The following is a 17301-nucleotide window of genomic DNA, read 5'->3' as shown; positions in this document are numbered from 1 at the left end:
CATCTGGCCTGGGACTCTGGTAGCCGGTGCCCTCCAGAGCGCTCCCTGCCTCTGTGGGGAGCTCTTCTCCTGGCCAGAGACTGCTGGAGCCTTGGGCCCTCTGTGCCAAAGTCACTGGCCGCCAGGCACTCCCAGAACCGTGTGCACCACCCCTGCCTTGCTGGATCTGGGTGTGTCACACTCCAGAGCTGTTCCCATAACCAGAACTCCCTGGCTGGGGCATCCCCCGAGGAGCTACACAGGGTCACTACCTACAAAGATCCAGCAACAATAGAGTGATTCCGCTAGGGTCTAACCTTGGAGAGACACCTCCCCAACTCTGAGGACGGCCAGAGGCAATGGTGAAAAACAATCATGAGGCAAAATCAAGGGAAATACTCTGGCAATATGAATAATCAGAGTAGATCAACTCCCTCAAGGAACAATGGAGCAGACACAGCATAAGATCCCATGCACAAACAAATAGCTGAGATGTCAGAAATCAAATTCAGAATCTGGATAGCAAATAAGACCGAATTAGAATTCCAACTAGTAACCCAAAAGATGTCTCAAGAATTCAAAGAATTAAAAGTCCAAATGACCAAAGATTTTGACACATTGAGACAAGAAGTTGCAGCCCTCAAAGATCTGAGAAACAGTAGAATTCCTCAGTAACAGAATGGAGCAAGCACAAGAAAGGATTTCTGACATTGAAGAAAAAGCTTTCAAATACAATCTGAAATATTCTCATCAAACTGTTCAACGTAGCCTTCATGGCATTTTCTTAGTTATTGTATGTAGACATTTGTATTCTGCCTTTGGTAAGTTTCACCTGTATCCATTCTAAGATGCACCCTAGGTGTGGCCCCACCCATTACCCTCCCTCCACCCTGACCTCCCCCCTCCCTTCCCTTTCCTTGGCCCTTTCCTCATAGTCTTGTGCTATAGTTGGGTTATAGCCTTCATGTGAAAGCTATAATTTAGCTTCATAGTAGGGCTGAGTACATTGGATACTTTTTCTTCCATTCCTGAGATACTTTGGTAAGAAGAATATGTTCCAGCTCCATCCATGTAAACATGAAAGAGATAAAGTCTCCATCTTTCTTTAAGGCTGCATAATATTCCATGGTATACATGTACCACAATTTGCTAGTCCATTCATGGGTCAATGGGCACTTGGGCTTCTTCCATGACTTAGCAATCATGAATTGGGATGCAATAAACGTTCTGGTTACAAATATCTTTGTTATAATGTGATTTTTGGTCTTCTGGGTATATACTTAGTAGAGTAATTATAGGATTGAATGGCAGATCTATTTTTAGATCTCTAAGTGTTCTCCAAACATCTTTCCAAAGGGAATGTATTAATTTGCATTCCTACCAGCAGTATAGAAGTGTTCCCTTTTCTCTACATCCATGCCAACATCTCTGCTCTTGGGATTTTGTGATATGGGCTAATCTTACTGGAGTTAGATGATATCTCAAAGTAGTTTTCATTTGCATTTCTCTGATGATTAAAGATGATGAGCATTTTCTTTTTTTACTTTCTAGACAATTTTCCTGATGGCTTTTCTTTTTTTTTTTTGTTGGGGATTCATTGAAAGTACAATAAGCCAGGTTACACTGATTGCAATTGTTAGGTAAAGTCCCTCTTGCAATCATGTCTTGCCCCCATAAAGTGTGACACACACAAAGGCCCCACCCCTGTCCCTCCATCCCTCTTTCTGCTTCCCCCCCCATAAACTTAATTGTTATTAATTGTCCTCATACCAAAATTGAGTACATAGGATTCATGCTTCTCCATTCTTGTGATGCTTTACTAAGAATAATGTCTTCCACTTCCATCCAGGTTAATACGAAGGATGTAAAGTCTCCATTTTTTTTAATGGCTGAAAAGTATTCCATGGTATACATATAACATATACCACAGCTTGTTAATCCATTCCTGGGTTGGTGGGCATTTAGGCTGTTTCCACATTTTGGCGATTGTAAATTGAGCTGCAATAAACAGTCTAGTACAAGTGTCCTTATGATAAAAGGATTTTTTTCCTTCTGGGTAGATGCCCAGTAATGGGATTGCAGGATCGAATGGGAGGTCTAGCTTGAGTGCTTTGAGGTTTCTCCATACTTCCTTCCAGAAAGGTTGTACTAGTTTGCAGTCTCACCAGCAGTGTAAAAGTGTTCCCTTCTCTCCACATCCACGCCAGCATCTGCAGTTTTGAGATTTTGTGATGTGGGTCATTCTCCCTGGGGTTAGATGATATCTAAGGGTTGTTTTGATTTGCATTTCTCTAATATATAGAGATGATGAACATTTTTTCATGTGTTTGTTAGCCATTCGTCTGTCATCTTTAGAGAAAGTTCTATTCATGTCTCTTGCCGATTGATATATGGGATTGTTGGCTTTTTTCAGTGGATTAATTTGAGTTCTCCATAGATCCTAGTTATCAAGCTTTTGTCTGATTGAAAATATGCAAATATCCTTTCCCATTGTGTAGGTTGTCTCTTTGCTTTGGTTATTGTCTCCTTAGCTGTAGAGAAGCTTTTCAGTTTAATGAAGTCCCATTTGTTTATTTTTGTTGTTGCAATTGCCATGGCAGTCTTCTTCATGAAGTCTTTCACCAGGCCAATATCTTCCAGTGTTTTTCCTATGCTTTCTTGGAGGATTTTTATTGTTTCATGCCTTAAATTTAAGTCCTTTATCCATCTTGAATCAATTTTTGTGAGTGGGGAAAGGTGTGGGTCCAGTTTCAGTCTTTTACATGTAGACATCCAGTTCTCCCAACACCATTTATTGAATAGGGAGTCTTTCCCCCAAGGTATGTTCTTGTTTGGTTTATCAAAGATTAGGTGGTTGTAAAATGTTAGTTTCATTTCTTGGTTTTCAATTCAATTCCAAGTGTCTATGTCTCTGTTTTTGTGCCGGTACCATGCTGTCTTGACCATTATGGCTTTGTAGTACAGACTAAAATCTGGTATGCTGATGCCCCCAGCTTTATTTTTGTTACAGAGAACTGCCTTAGCTATACGGGTTTTTTTCTGGTTCCATACAAAACGCAGAATCATTTTTGTCCAAATCTTGAAAGTACAATGTTGGTATTTTGATAGGAATGGCATTGAATAGGTAGATTGCTTTGGGAAGTATAGACATTTTAACAATGTTGATTCTTCCCATCCATGAGCATGGTATGTTCTTCCATTTGTTAATATCCTCTGCTATTTCCTTTCTGAGGATTTCATAATTTTCTTTATAGAGGTCCTTCACCTCCTTCGTTAGGTATATTCCTAGGTATTTCATTTTCTTTGAAACTATGGTGAAGGGAGTTGTGTCCTTAATTAGCTTCTCATCTTGACTGTTATTGGTGTATACAAAGGCTACTGACTTGTGGACATTGATTTTATATCCTGAAACATTACTGTATTTTTTGATGACTTCTAGGAGTCTTGTGGTTGAATCTTTGGGATTCTCTATAAGATCATGTCGTCAGCAAAGAGGGAGAGTTTGACCTCCTCTGCTGCCATTTGGATTCCCTTTATTTCCTTGTCTTGCCTAATTGTATTGGCTAGAACTTCCAGTACTATGTTGAATAGTAAAGGTGACAGAGGACAACCTTGTCTGGTTCCAGTTCTAAGAGGAAAAGCTTTCAGTTTTACTCCATTCGGTAAAATATTAGATGTGGGTTTGTCATAGATAGCTTCAATCAGTTTTAGAAATGTGCCACCTATGCCTATACTCTTCAGTGTTCTAATTAGAAAAGGATGCTGGGTTTTATCAAATGCTTTTTCTGCATCTATTGAGAGGATCATGTGATCTTTATTTTTGCCTCTGTTAATATGGTGGATAACGTTTATGGACTTGCGTATGTTAAACCAGCCTTGCATCCCTGGGATGAAGCCTACTTGATCATGATGAATGACTTTTTTGATGATAAGCTGTAATCTATTGGCTAGGATTTTGTTGAGAATTTTTGCATTTATATTCATGAGTGAGATTGGTCTGAAATTCTCCTTTTTGTTTGGGTCTTTTCCTGGTTTTGATATCAGGGTGATGTTTGCTTCATAGAATGTGTTGGGGAAGATTCCTTCTTCCTCAATTTTTTGAAATAACTTCTGCAGTACAGGAATAAGCTCTTCCTTGAAGGTTTGATAGAATTCTGGTATGAAGCCATCTGGACCAGGGCATTTTTTGGTTGGATGATTTTTTATTGTTTCTTTGATCTCAGTGCTTGAAATTGGTCTGTTCAGGAGCTCTATTTTTTCCTGGCTGAGTCTAGGGAGAGGGTGTGATTCCAAATATTGATCCATTTCCTTCACATTGTCAAATTTCTGGGCATAGAGTTTCTGGTAGTATTCAGAGATGATCTCTTGTATCTCTGTGGGATCAGTTGTTATTTCCCCTTTATCATTTCTGATTGAGGTTACTAGAGATTTTACTTTTCTATTTCTCGTTAGTCTGGCCAATGGTTTATCCATTTTATTTATTTTTTCAAAAAACCAACTCCTTGTTTCATTAATTTCCTGAATGTTTCTTTTGTTTTCAATTTCATTGATCTCTGATTTGATTTTGGATATTTCTTTTCAACTACTGAGTTTAGGCTTAGATTGTTCTTTTTCCAATTCCATAAGATCTCTTGTGAGATTGTTGATGCACTTTCTTTCTGTTTTTCGAATGTAGGCATCTAAAGTGATGAATTTTCCTCTCAAAACTGCTTTTGCAGTATTCCACAGGTTTTGGTAGCTTGTGTCTTCATTGTTGTTATGCTCAAGGAAGTTAATGATTTCCTGTTTTATTTCTTCCTGCACCCACCTGTTACTGAACAGAAGATTGTTTAATTTCCATGCCTTTAGGCAGGGTCGAGCATTTTTGTTAGAGTTGAGTTCCACCTTTAGTGCCTTATGGTCTGAGAAGATACAAGTTAAAATTTCAATTCTTTTGATTCTGTTGATATTTGTTTTGTGTCCCAGGATATGATCAATTTTGGAGAATGTTCCATGGGGTGATGAGAAGAATGTATAGTCTTTATCTTTGGGGTGGAGTGTTCTATATGCGTCTATCAAGCACAGTTGTTCTAGGGTCTCATTTAAATCTCTTATATCTTTGTTTAATTTCTGTTTAGAGGATCTGTCCAGCTCTGTAAGAGGAGTGTTAAGGTCCCCTGTTATTATGGTATTATCAGATATCATATTGCTCAGACTGAGTAAGGTCTGTTTCAAGAATCTGGGAGCATTGAAATTGGGTGCATAAATATTTAGAATTGAAATGCTTCTTGTTGTATTTTTCCCTTGACCAATATAAAGTGACCATCTTTGTCTTTTTTGACTTTAGTTCCTTTAAATGCACATGTATCTGAAAATAAGATTGCGACTCCTCTTTTCTTCTGAATTCCATTTCCCTGAAAAATTATCTTCCAACCCTTGACTCGGAGCTTTAATTTGTCTTTTGAAGCCAGGTGTGTTTCTTCCCTAATTGCAATGGCTAAAACTTCCATTACAATGTTAAAGAGCAATGGAGAGAATGGACAACCTTGCCTGGTTCCTGATCTAAGTGGAAATGATTTCAATTTAACTCCATTCAATATGATATTGGCTGTGGGTTTGTTGTAGATGGCCTCTATTAGTTTAAGAAATGTCCCTTCTATACCAACTTTCTTAAGTGTTCTGATCATGAAGGGATGCTGGATAATATCAAAAGCTTTTTCTGCATGAATTGGAAGAATCGGATTGTCCTTATTTTTTAGTTTGTTTACGTGCTGAATTACATTTATAGATTTACGTATATTGAACCAGCCTTGTGACCCTGGGATAAATACCACTTGGTTGTGGTGTATAATTTTTTTGATGTGTTGTTGGATTCTGTTTGTTAGGATGTTATTGAGTATTTTAGCATCAATATTCATTAGTGACATTGGTCTATAATTTTCTTTTCTTGTTGGGTCTTTCCCTGGTGTGGGGATCAAGATGATGTTTGCTTTATAGAATGTGTTGGGTAATTCCTTCTTTTGCTATATTTTGGAAGAGGTTTTGTAATATAGGTACTAGTTCTTCTTTAAAGGTTTGCTAGAATTCTGATGTAAAGCCATCTGGTCCTGGGCTTTTCTTTTTAGGGAGATTTTGTATAGTTGATGCTATTTCAGAACTTGATATAGGCCTGTTCAACATTTCCACTTCATTCTGGCTAAGTCTTGGTAGGTGGCATACTTGCAGGTGTTGGTAGATTTCTTCAGATTTTCATATTTCTGAGAGTAGACTTTCTTTTATTATTTGTTAAGAATTTTTTGAATTTCTGAGAGGTTTGTTGTTATTTCATCATTACCATTTCTGATTGATGAAATTAGGGATTTTACTCTTTTTTTCCTGGTTAGGTTGGCCAAAGGTTTATCTATTTTATTGACCTTTTTAAAAAACCCAACTTTTTGATTTATTGATCTGTTGTATAATTCTTTTGTTTTCAATTTCATTTAATTCTGCTCTGATTTTGGTTATTTCTTTTCTTCTGCTGGGTTTGGGGTTGGAATGTTATTCCTTCTCCAGTTGCTTGAGATGTCCCATTAAGTTATTAAGTTCCTCTCTTTTTGTTTTCTTGATGAAACAAAAAAGTGCTATAAATTTTCCTCTTATCCCAGAGGAATCCCAGTATCCCAGAGATTCTGGTAATTCGTGTCTTGATTGTTGTTTTGTTCCACAAATGTGGTGATTTCCTTCTTAATCTCATCTATAATCCATCTATTATTCAGCATAAGGTTGCTTAGCTTCCATGTTTTGTATGGTTATACAGTTCCTGTTGTTATTGAGTTTAACTTTTATTCCATGAAGGTTTGAGAAGATGCTAGGAATACCTTCTATTTTATTAAATTTACTGAGGTTAGATTTGTGGCCTAGGATATGGTCGATTTTGGAGTATGTTCCATGGGCTGATGAGAAGAATGTGTATTCAGTTTTATTGGGATGAAATGTTTTATAGATGTCTGTTAATTTCCAATTTTGAATGGTTAAGTTTAAATCTAAGATTTCTTTGCCTAGCTTCTTTTTGGAGGATCTATCCAGCACTGCTAAAGGGGTGTTAAAATCTCCAACTACTATGGAAGTTTAGGAAATCAAGTTGCTCATGTCTGTTAGAGTTTCTCTTGTAAATTGAGGTGTGTTGTGGTTGGGTGCATAAATATTAATTATTGAGATCTCATCATATTGAGTATTACCTTTAACAAATATACAGTGTTTATCCTTATCCTTTCTAATTTCAGTTAGTTTAAAGCCTATTGCATCTGTGAATAGGATTGCAGTGCCTGTGTTTTTCTGCTTTCCATTTGCCTGGAGTATGGATGACTATCCCTTCACCTTGAGTCTATATTTGTCTTTTAATGTAAGATGTGATTCTTGTATGCAGCAGATATCTGACTTGAATTTTTGTATCCAGTCAGCCAACCTTTGCCTCTTAAAAGGACAATTTATACCATTCACATTAATTGAGAATATTGATAAGCCTTTTGAGAGTCCGGTGGACATTTTTAATCCTTTTGCAACTGTGGAAGTTGGAATTTGATCAAAATTTTCTGGGTGGGTTTACTTTTGTGGTGGAGGATTACACTGGTCTTTATGGAGGACAGGTCTGAGAATATCCTGGAGAGCTCATTTAATTATGGCAAATTTCTTCAACAGGTGAATGTCATTGAGGTATTTAATTTCTATGTCGTAAATGAAACTCAGTTTAGCTGGGTACATGATCATGGGTTGAAAGTTATTTTGTTTTAGGAGATTAAAAGTCTATGACTATCCTCTTGAAGCTTGAAAGGTTTCAGCAGAGAGTCTGCAGTTATTCTAATATTCTTGCCCTTGTAGGTGATGATTTTCTTTTGTCTGGTTGCTTTCAGAATTTTCTCCTTCATATTAACTTTAGTGAAATTGATTGTGATGTGTCTGTGGGATGTCTTATTTGGGTTGAGTTGTGCTGGAGTTCTGAAACTGTCTGCTATCTGAATTTCAGAATCTCTTGGCATGTCTGGAAAGTTCTCCTTCATAATTTCATGGGGAAGAGACTCTATGCCTTGTGAAGCCACTTTGTTGCTTTCAGGGATCCCTATAAGATGAATATTAGTTTTCTTCGAATTATCCCAGAGTTCTCTGAGAGAGTGATCTGTTTTTGCCCTCTATTTTTCTTACTCTTTGACATTTGGAGCATTCGAAAGCTTTGTCTTCAATGTCAGAAATCCTTTCTTCTGCTTGCTCCATTCTGTTACTGAGAGATTCTACTGTGTTTCTCAGATCTTTGAGGGCTGCAACTTCTTGTCTCAATGTGTCAAAATCTTTGGTCATTTGGTCTTTAAATTCATTGAATTCTTGAGATATCTTTTGGGTTACTGCTTGGAATTTTAATTCGATCTTATTTGGTATCCAGATTCTGAATTCGATTTCTGACATCTTAGCCATTTGTCTGTGCATGGGATCTTGTGCTGTTTCTGCCCCGTTGATGCTTGGGGGAGTTGATGCACTGTGATTATTTATATTGTCAGTGTTTTTCCATTGATTTCACCTCATGATTATTTTTCACCATTGCCTCTGGCTGTCCTCAGAGTTGGGTAGGTGTCTCTCCAAGATTAGACCCCTTCGGGATCTCTCTATTGTTGCTGGATCTTTGTAGGGAGTGACCCTGTGTAGTTCCTCTGGGCCTGCCCCATCAGGGATTTTGTTTGTGTAAGCAGCTCCGGAGTGTGTCACACCTGGATCCAGCAATAGGGTGGGAGGTGGTTCGCATGGTTCTGGGAGTGCCTGGCGCCCAGTGACTTTGGCATAGAGTGCCCAAGGCTCCAGCAGTCTCTGGCTAGGAGAAGGGCTCTGAGAAGAGGCAGGGAGGGCTCCGGAGGGCACACCGCCACCAGAGTCCCTGGCCAAATGAGCATGCGGGTATGGAGGCAGGGAGGGTACAGAAGGGAGGACGCAGGGTTGTGTTGCTCCCACAGTTCCTGGTCAGGGCATGTGGAGGCCCAGCAAGCACAGTTTGGGTGTTGCGGCGCAGCTCTTATGGAGGTCCGTGCAGCTCTATGCCCAGGGGTTTGAGGTTGCTATGAGCTGTGACACCATGCCACTCTACCCAGGGCAACAGCCCGATTCTCCAGTGTGCCAAACCAGTCTCACTCTGCCCCTGAGGGTTAAGGCTGTAAGGCAGGTCAGTCCCCGCTTTTACACTGCTCAGTTGATAGGTTACTAGTTCCTGCCCGATCCTTGCTCTGGGACCCTGAGGGCGGAGCTTGCTGGGGCAGTTTTCTCACAACAGCTCCCTGCGGCCCACAGCCGAAAACTATTAGCTCCCTCCAGCTCAGTGGCTCAGTCTGGGGCCCTAGACGATGCCCAAAGTTCTCTGCACTCCTGCTGAAACTCTCCTTATGGCATTTCAACTGAGTACCAAGTCCAAAAATATCAAAACACTTCACAGGTAAGGCCTTTCTGGTTTGCAGTCTCACTGCTGCTTGTACTTACAGCTGCCAGCGGGATTAGGTCAATCGAACACACACAACTACTTGCTAGTTTACCATTGTTTTTGTCCTCCTCTTGGGGTCCAGAAGTCCCTTGCTAACTCCCTGTATCTTCAAAGGGATGATTATAGGCAGATCCCACCAGGCAGAGATGCCTGGAGTCTTATCTCCCCAGACTCACCATGCCCTGTTGCAGGGAAGCTGTTACTGTGCTGCCATCTTGGATTCCATCTCAGAAAATAACATTTTTGACAACTTAGAGATTTCAATTTGTGGGACAGACATTATGAAACTACATGGTAAAGGAATATAATCTTTTCAATTCAGTTTAGTCTATATGTACTAACAAAAGAAAAATAATTTCATTATCATGAAAGAAAATAAATGTAACCCTAAGAACAGTGTTTTTTCCCCAATTGTTCATTTACTATTCTTAGAATGTATTTGATCTTTAGTATTTTTCTGAAGTGTGAGCCAAAATGAATATTGTCAAGGACGATTCTATTATATGAGTACATGGCTCCCTGCGGGCACTGACTTCAGTGTAGCAAGTGTTTGTTAATCGTATCTGTATGGAGAGTATGATACAGGTGGGAAAGACACAGCACTTTAATTCTTTCCGAGGAAAAGGAGACTACAAGAATAAAAGCAATAATAGAACAACATAGAGTTTAATACTAGGTTTAATAGAAAGAACTATTTATCACAGTGTAGGAAACAATGAGTGAGTTACTGTTGCTGCAGGGAGAATAAGAAGAAATGGTCTTTGTTGTACAGTCTAGTGGTGGGGAAAGGAAAAGAGAGCTAATGAGAGAGAGAGAGAGGAATTAAATACGGAAATCAATGTAACTACAAAGTGTGGTAAGTGCTACAAATTATGTAGTAATAGTCGGAGTGCCATGTGATACACGACAACCTAGTCTGTGGATCCTACGTCTGAGCAAGTGGCATTCAAGCTGAGATGAAATGTGATGTCCATGCCCAGTCCCAGCTACACAGGTAGTACTATTTGAGGAGTGCTGAAGGTAGCATTCTATCCAGACGTGTGGGCAGCAGTAGGAGAGCCATAAGGCCTATGCAGCCCCTCAAGGGTGGTACCTGTAACCTAGTGGTGAGCAGGTTCAGCCCTCAGGCTGCCAGGGTGAGGGAGCAGCTTCAGAACCCAGGAGAAAGCCACGGGAGAGGAACTGGACCTTCCGGTGAAGGACCATCAACCCTGCAGTGACCCTGGGGGGAAGGAGCTGAGGAAATAAACACCCCCCTCCCCAACCTCCACTTCTCACTGGCTGAATCTGATGGGAATCCAGTGGACAAGGAAGGCAAGCCCCAAAGGGTCAGGTTCTTGGGGTAGAGAACAAAGCAGGGATCCAGGAGAGCAGATCTGCAGAGGAAATAGGAACTGTCCAACAGAGGGGAAAGAGGCAAGGGTGGTATCAGGGTGTGTGGGGAGGAGGGCAGTGGGAAGAGCACATGCATAGGCCAGGTGGGGAGGGAGCACGTGCACAGGCCAGGCAGGGAGGGAGCACGTGCACAGGCCAGGTGAGGAGGGAGTCCAGGTTCCCAGGAGCAGGTTCACACGGTAAGCAGAACTCTGGTCCCTGTCCTTAGGACAGTGGGAAGAGAAATAGAAGAATTTCACAGGAGATGAAACTAATGGGTCTTTGAAGAACAGGTGAAGAGTAATAGGAGGATGCAGAGAGAAGGAGAGGGGGCAAGGTCAAAGGGGTTACAATTGCTTTCAACATCCATATGTTTATATTCCAATATGCTGTGATATGGCTCTATAATTTGCTCTTGTTAAATTAATATGTAGTAGGTACCTTTCTAAGTCAGTAGCTTCCCTTTAATACCGAGATGGTGTCTTGTTATGTATATGAATATCTTCTTTAATCGTACTGAAGGACATTCTTGTGTGGCTGGTCCTTCCTCTTATGCACAGGGCTGCAGTGAAAGTTTGGTAACTGAATAGCTTTCCAGAGAGGGACTGCTGGGTGTGCATGTGACCTTCCTCTAGGTACCGACCTTAAAAAGGCTATACTGATTTTCACTCAAAAGGAGTATTTCCAACTGGAAGGAATTTTATGTTTTCATAAACTAGAAAACTCTACTTCATGTGTAAAATGTATTTTAATGTTTTTCAAAAGCAAATCCTGACTATTCTCCTGACATCACCTTGGATGTGGGCTCCTCTGTTTCCATCTGGCAAGTTAATACCTAAGTAATTATTGATATACCTATCATTTTAGTAGTATACAATATTTTTAAACAAAATAGCTTGGAAATAGTAAACAATTAAAATAATTATTCAATATTTTCTTTCTTTTTTTTTTATTTCTTCACTAATTTATTACAAAATTATGAGTAGGCTCTCTGAGATGGTTCCAGTTTTCTTTCTTATCCAGAGCTAGATGATTGAATTTTAAGTCTAATTCTTCTGTTTTTTTTTTTTTTTTTTTTTTTTTTTTTTATTGTTGGGGATTCATTGAGGGTACAATAAGCCAGTTACACTGATTGCAATTGTTAGGTAAAGTCCCTCTTGCAATCATGTCTTGCCCCCATAAAGTGTGACACACAGCAAGGCCCCACCCCTCTCCCTCCGTCCCTCTTTCTACTTTCCCCCCCACAACCTTAATTGTCATTAATTGTCCTCATATCAAAATTGAGTACATAGGATTCATGCTTCTCCATTCTTGTGATGCTTTACTAAGAATAATGTCTTCCACTTCCATCCAGGTTAATACGAAGGATGTAAAGTCTCCATTTTTTTTTAATGGCTGAATAGTATTCCATGGTATACATATACCACAGCTTGTTAATCCATTCCTGGGTTGGTGGACATTTAGGCTGTTTCCACATTTTGGCGATTGTAAATTGAGCTGCAATAAACAGTCTAGTACAAGTGTCCTTATGATAAAGGGATTGTTTTCCTTCTGGGTAGATGCCCAGTAATGGGATTGCAGGATCAAATGGGAGGTCTAGGTTGAGTGCTTTGAGGTTTCTCCATACTTCCTTCCAAAAAGGTTGTACTAGTTTGCAGTCCCACCAGCAGTGTAGAAGTGTTCCTTTCTCTCCACATCCACGCCAGCATCTGCAGTTTTGAGATTTTGAGATGTGGGCCCATTATTCAATATTTTCTAAAATCTTTAGATTCAGTTTAAGAAATTAAATTATTACAGGACTGTACAAAAATGGAAACACCCCTCACAAATGCTTTAATCCATCCAAATTATTAACTCAAATCACAATGTAGTTGACTTACTTCACTAGTCATAGTTGCATGAGTACCAAAATGAAGAGGCGAAGGAAATAATAAGTAGCAGCTGTTTTCTCAAATGGGAACTTATTAGTCAAGACTTTTGGCTATAAGTGACAGAACCTGACTCAACCAGGCCTAAGCACAAGAGGAGATTTCTTTTTTTGTTTCCTAATTATACTGATAATTTTATTTATTTATTTTTATTAAATCATAACTGTGTACATTACTACATTTATGGGGTACAAGGTGCTATTTTATATACAATTTGGAATGCTTACATCAAAATTAGGAGGGTCTTTCTTGTCACAAAACTAGAAGATCCAGAACAGAAGTGGCTACAGGCACCTGATCCAAACACTCAAGCGATGCTGACAGTCTGTGCTCCCTCCCTTCCACACTGTCCTCCACCCTCTCTCTACCTTTTCCCCTCACCCCCTTTCCCTACTCTTTTCTCTCAGTGGCTCCTTCTGACTGGCTGTGGCAGGCCAGATGGCCTCCCGTAGCCTGGGAGTGGAACGTCAGAGTTTAGTGCCCTCAAGGGAAAGGGAGCAGCTTCTTTCCAGTGGAGACAAGAATCATTCCAAGCAAAACTGGTCTTGATCCTAAGACTCAGTTTACCCTTTCTGAAATGCACCTTCTACATTTGTAGAATTATGAGTTTAAATGAATGTGGTATGTGAAGTGTGAGCGGAGTGCCCATACAAGGCAGATGTCTAACAAATGGCAGTGCAGCAGAGAGAGGAGGCTGGAGGTGGTGTGCTTTGGAGAGGCAGGTAATTGGCCCAGTCACATTCTAGTGGGGTCAACAGTGCCCCTTCAGAGACTTAGAAAGAAATGTCTAGCAGGCAGCCTGGGATAGGAATCTGGGACTTGGGGATAATATTTGGAAGAGTTGTGGTCAGAGTCATGGGAGTTTGTTATAGATTGAAAATGTTTTATTTTAAATTAATATGGGTATGGCTCAGCCCCTGTGGCTCAAGCGGCTAAGGCACCGGCCACATACACCTGAGCTGATTGGTTCGAATCCAAACAACAATGATGGCTGCAACCAAAAAATAGCTGGGCGTTGTGGCGGGCACCTGTGGTCCCAGCTACTTGGGAGGTAGAGGTAGGAGAATTGCTTGAGCCCAAGAGTTGGAGGTTGCTGTGAGCTGTGATGCCACGGCACTCTACCCAGGGCAACAGATTGAGGCTCTGTTTCAAAAAAAAAAAAACAAACAATAAATAAAAAATAAAAAATAAATTAATATGGGTACATGATAGTGGTATATCTTTATAGGGTACATGTTATGTTTTGATACAGGCAAAATATGAGTCAATCAAATCAGGGTAATTGGGTTATCCATCACCTCAGGCATTTTTCCTTTCTTAATAGAAAGGATATTAGGAACGTATTAGGAACGTTCCAATTCCACTCTTCTGTTATTTTAAGGTGTACCTTAATTTATTGTTGATTATAGTCACTTTGTTGTACTATCAAATATTATTCATTCTATCATCCCAAAGAATTAGAAAAACAAGAGCAAACCAAACCCAAATTAGTAGAAGAAATAATTCCGATCAGAACAGAAAAAGGAAATTGAAACCAAACAAATACCAAAGATCAATGAAAAAAAGTGTTGGTTTTTTGAAAGAAACAAAATAGACACACCTTTAGCCAGATGAAGAAGAAAAGAGAGAGAAGAACCGAATAAATAAAATCAGAGGCGATAAAGAAGACATTACATCTGATATTGCAGAAATCCAAAGAATCATTAGAGACTCTTATGAGCACCTGGATGTTACAGATTTTAAGGGCTCTTCATTCTGCCCACAGAACCTCCAACTTCTCTAGTTACAAACACACTTCAGAGCTCAGAGGGTGGCTATGCCCTGGAGGTGGGTTGGAACAATTTCTCTCCTGGGACCCTGGTGCGAAAGCAGAGTTGTGGTTTTTCATTGTTCTTTCAGGAGATTCTTGTGTTGAGCTTGGGTTTTTCCTTCTCATTGCTATTTTTATCCAGTTGATGGTGTGGGTTTTTCTGAATTTTCACGTTATCTGTTTCAAAGCAGTGGTTAAAAAAAAAAACCATGCGATTATTATTTCCAAGTCCTATGTGAGATCACAAGAGTGAACATCACAAAAAGCAGTGAAAAAGATTAGAATAGTTCCTTCTGGGAGCAGATTCAGGTTTTTATCTGTAGGCAGAGGGGCCTGGAGGAATCTATGACCTCCAGAGGGACTGTCAGATCCTGAAAGTCTGGGGAGATTCCTGGGCAGAAAATACACAATGGGTCTGTGTGAGTCTGGTGTCATGTTAAGGATGTCGAATGCTGATTTTGAGGGGTCACTTGTAGTATCTACGTAATTTTTAAAGTTTAAATTTTTTTATTTCAAAATATGCATAACTTTTAGTTTAATGTGGATGCTTAATTAGCAGTGAAGAGTAATACCGACCACTCAGAGTGGTGTGCACTTAGGCGATGTGAGAAGAGATCCAGCTCTAAAAGGGACTGATATGGGGAAATTACATTTAATAACAAGATGGGTATATTCCCGTTTATTACTATTGTAACAAATCATCATAAATTTAAGGGTTTAAAACAACACAAATTTATCATTTCGCAAGTTTTAGAAGTCAGAAGCACAGCTTGACTCGGCTGTGTTTTTCTGTTCCAGAGTTCATGAGACCCAAATCAAGGTCGTGACCAGGCTGCATTCCTTCCTAGAGGCTCCACTGGTTGTTAGCCAAATTCAGTTTCATGTGTTTGCAGAACAGAGGTTCCATTTTCTTGCTGGGTCTTGGCTGGGGGTCATATTTTATTTTATTTATTTATTTTTTTTGGGGGGGTGTCTTATTTTAGTTTGCATTCCTTGGCTCATGGCCCCTTCCTCGGTCTTGAAAGCCAGCAATCGCGGACGAAGTCCTCCTCTCACTTTGAATCCCACTGATCTCTTCCAATGTCTTATCTATCCTGCAGCACCTCTCTGGGGGACTCTTTTTATTTATTTATTTTTACAAACCCTTGTGTCGAGGGCTGACTTTCAATAGATCGCAGCGAGGGAGCTGCTCTGCTACTACGAAACCCCGACCAGAAGCAGGTCGCCTACTAATGGTTTAGCACCAGGTTCCCTATGAACGTGCGTTGCGTGACCAGCGAGGGGGCGGCCACCTTTCCAGCCGCGCCCGGTTTCCCAGGACGCTCTGAGGGACTCTTTTGATGTTTCTAAGGACTTATGTGATTACATTTGGCCCAACTGGATAATTCAGGATAATCTCCCTATTTTAAAGTCTGTTCACTGCTAATCTTAATCCTGTCTGCAACATTCCTTCCCAATAGTATCTCACTTGGTCATTGATTAAATAATCACAGGTGGAAATTTTGGGGAGATATCTTTAAAATTTTACCTACCCCAGGGTTTAAATGGCATTGCTAGAGCTGCCTCCCTAGTGGATCTCTCTAGGGCTACTTAGAAGTTCTCCTGGTGCTTTTGAACATAGGAAATTCTCTGTGATTATAGAATTAGAGAGTCTGATCTATAGTAGAGTTGTAAGAGAGTAGAGAAAATATGTGTGTGTGTGTGTGTGTGTGAGAGAGAGAGAGAGAGAGAGAGAGAGAGAGAGAGAACGCTTTTCCTAGAGTTGGGCAGGAGGCGGCAAGTTTGGCAGATGGGCTTTTTTGAATTTAGACGAAGGCCTGACTGGCAAGCCCTGCACCAGAACGTATCTGCATCTGGCTTGGTTAGTAAAAGCAAGACATATGGCAAGGAAGAAAGGCCACTGGATTTATTCGTTTGGCTCTTGGATACATTCAGGAGGTGTTATGGACCAAACTATTTTCTCCACAAATTCATATATTGCGGTTCTAACTCCTGGCACCTCTAAATGTGACTGTATTTGGAGACAGAGCCTTTTAAAGAGGTAGTTAAGTTAAAATGGGGTCATTAGAGTGGGTCTTAATCTCACACAGCTTGTGTTTTCTAGCAAGAGGAAATTAAGACACAGATGTACAGAAGGAGACCACGTGCTGCCACAGGGAGAAGGTGGCCCATACAGCCAGGGAGGGAAGGCTCTGAAGAAATCAACCCTTTGATCTCGGACTTCCAGCCTCCGGAATTGTGAGAAAACAAATGTCTGCTGTGTAAGCCACCCAGCCTGCGGCTCTGTGGTAGCAGGGCCAGAGACATTAGTAGCAGGGCCTTGTTCCCATGAGGAAGGCTGAAATCCTGGCTAGAGAGCAGCTGGTGGCTCCAGCTTACAGCAAGCATCCTTCCTTCATCTGGTGGCAGCTGGGTTGTTCTCGGCCAGCATGGCCTACAGAGAATTCTGGTGCCTGCCCCCATCCACTCTGGGGTGAGGGCACAGGCTCAGAGTGTGAGGTGGGAGGGATATCCTCTCTTTCCTGGTGGTTTCAAGGCCTGTCCAGCAGAGGGGCACTTTGCTCTGCATACCGGCTTTCTGTATTATCTCCTAGCCCAGGGCTACCCACAGTATTGTGCTTCTGGCAGAAGGTCTCTGGCCTACCCAGTTTTGGAATAAAAGGAACATTGGAGGTGGAAGGCCAGGTGATATGGGTTCTTGTTCCAACATAAATAATGAGAAATTTTACTTGGGCAAG

The sequence above is a fragment of the Nycticebus coucang genome, chromosome 1, assembly GCF_027406575.1.
Source record: "Nycticebus coucang isolate mNycCou1 chromosome 1, mNycCou1.pri, whole genome shotgun sequence".
NCBI classification, from domain to species: Eukaryota; Metazoa; Chordata; class Mammalia; order Primates; family Lorisidae; genus Nycticebus; species Nycticebus coucang.
The sequence above is the reverse complement of the archived record's forward strand: the minus strand, read 5'-3'. Positions refer to the sequence as shown.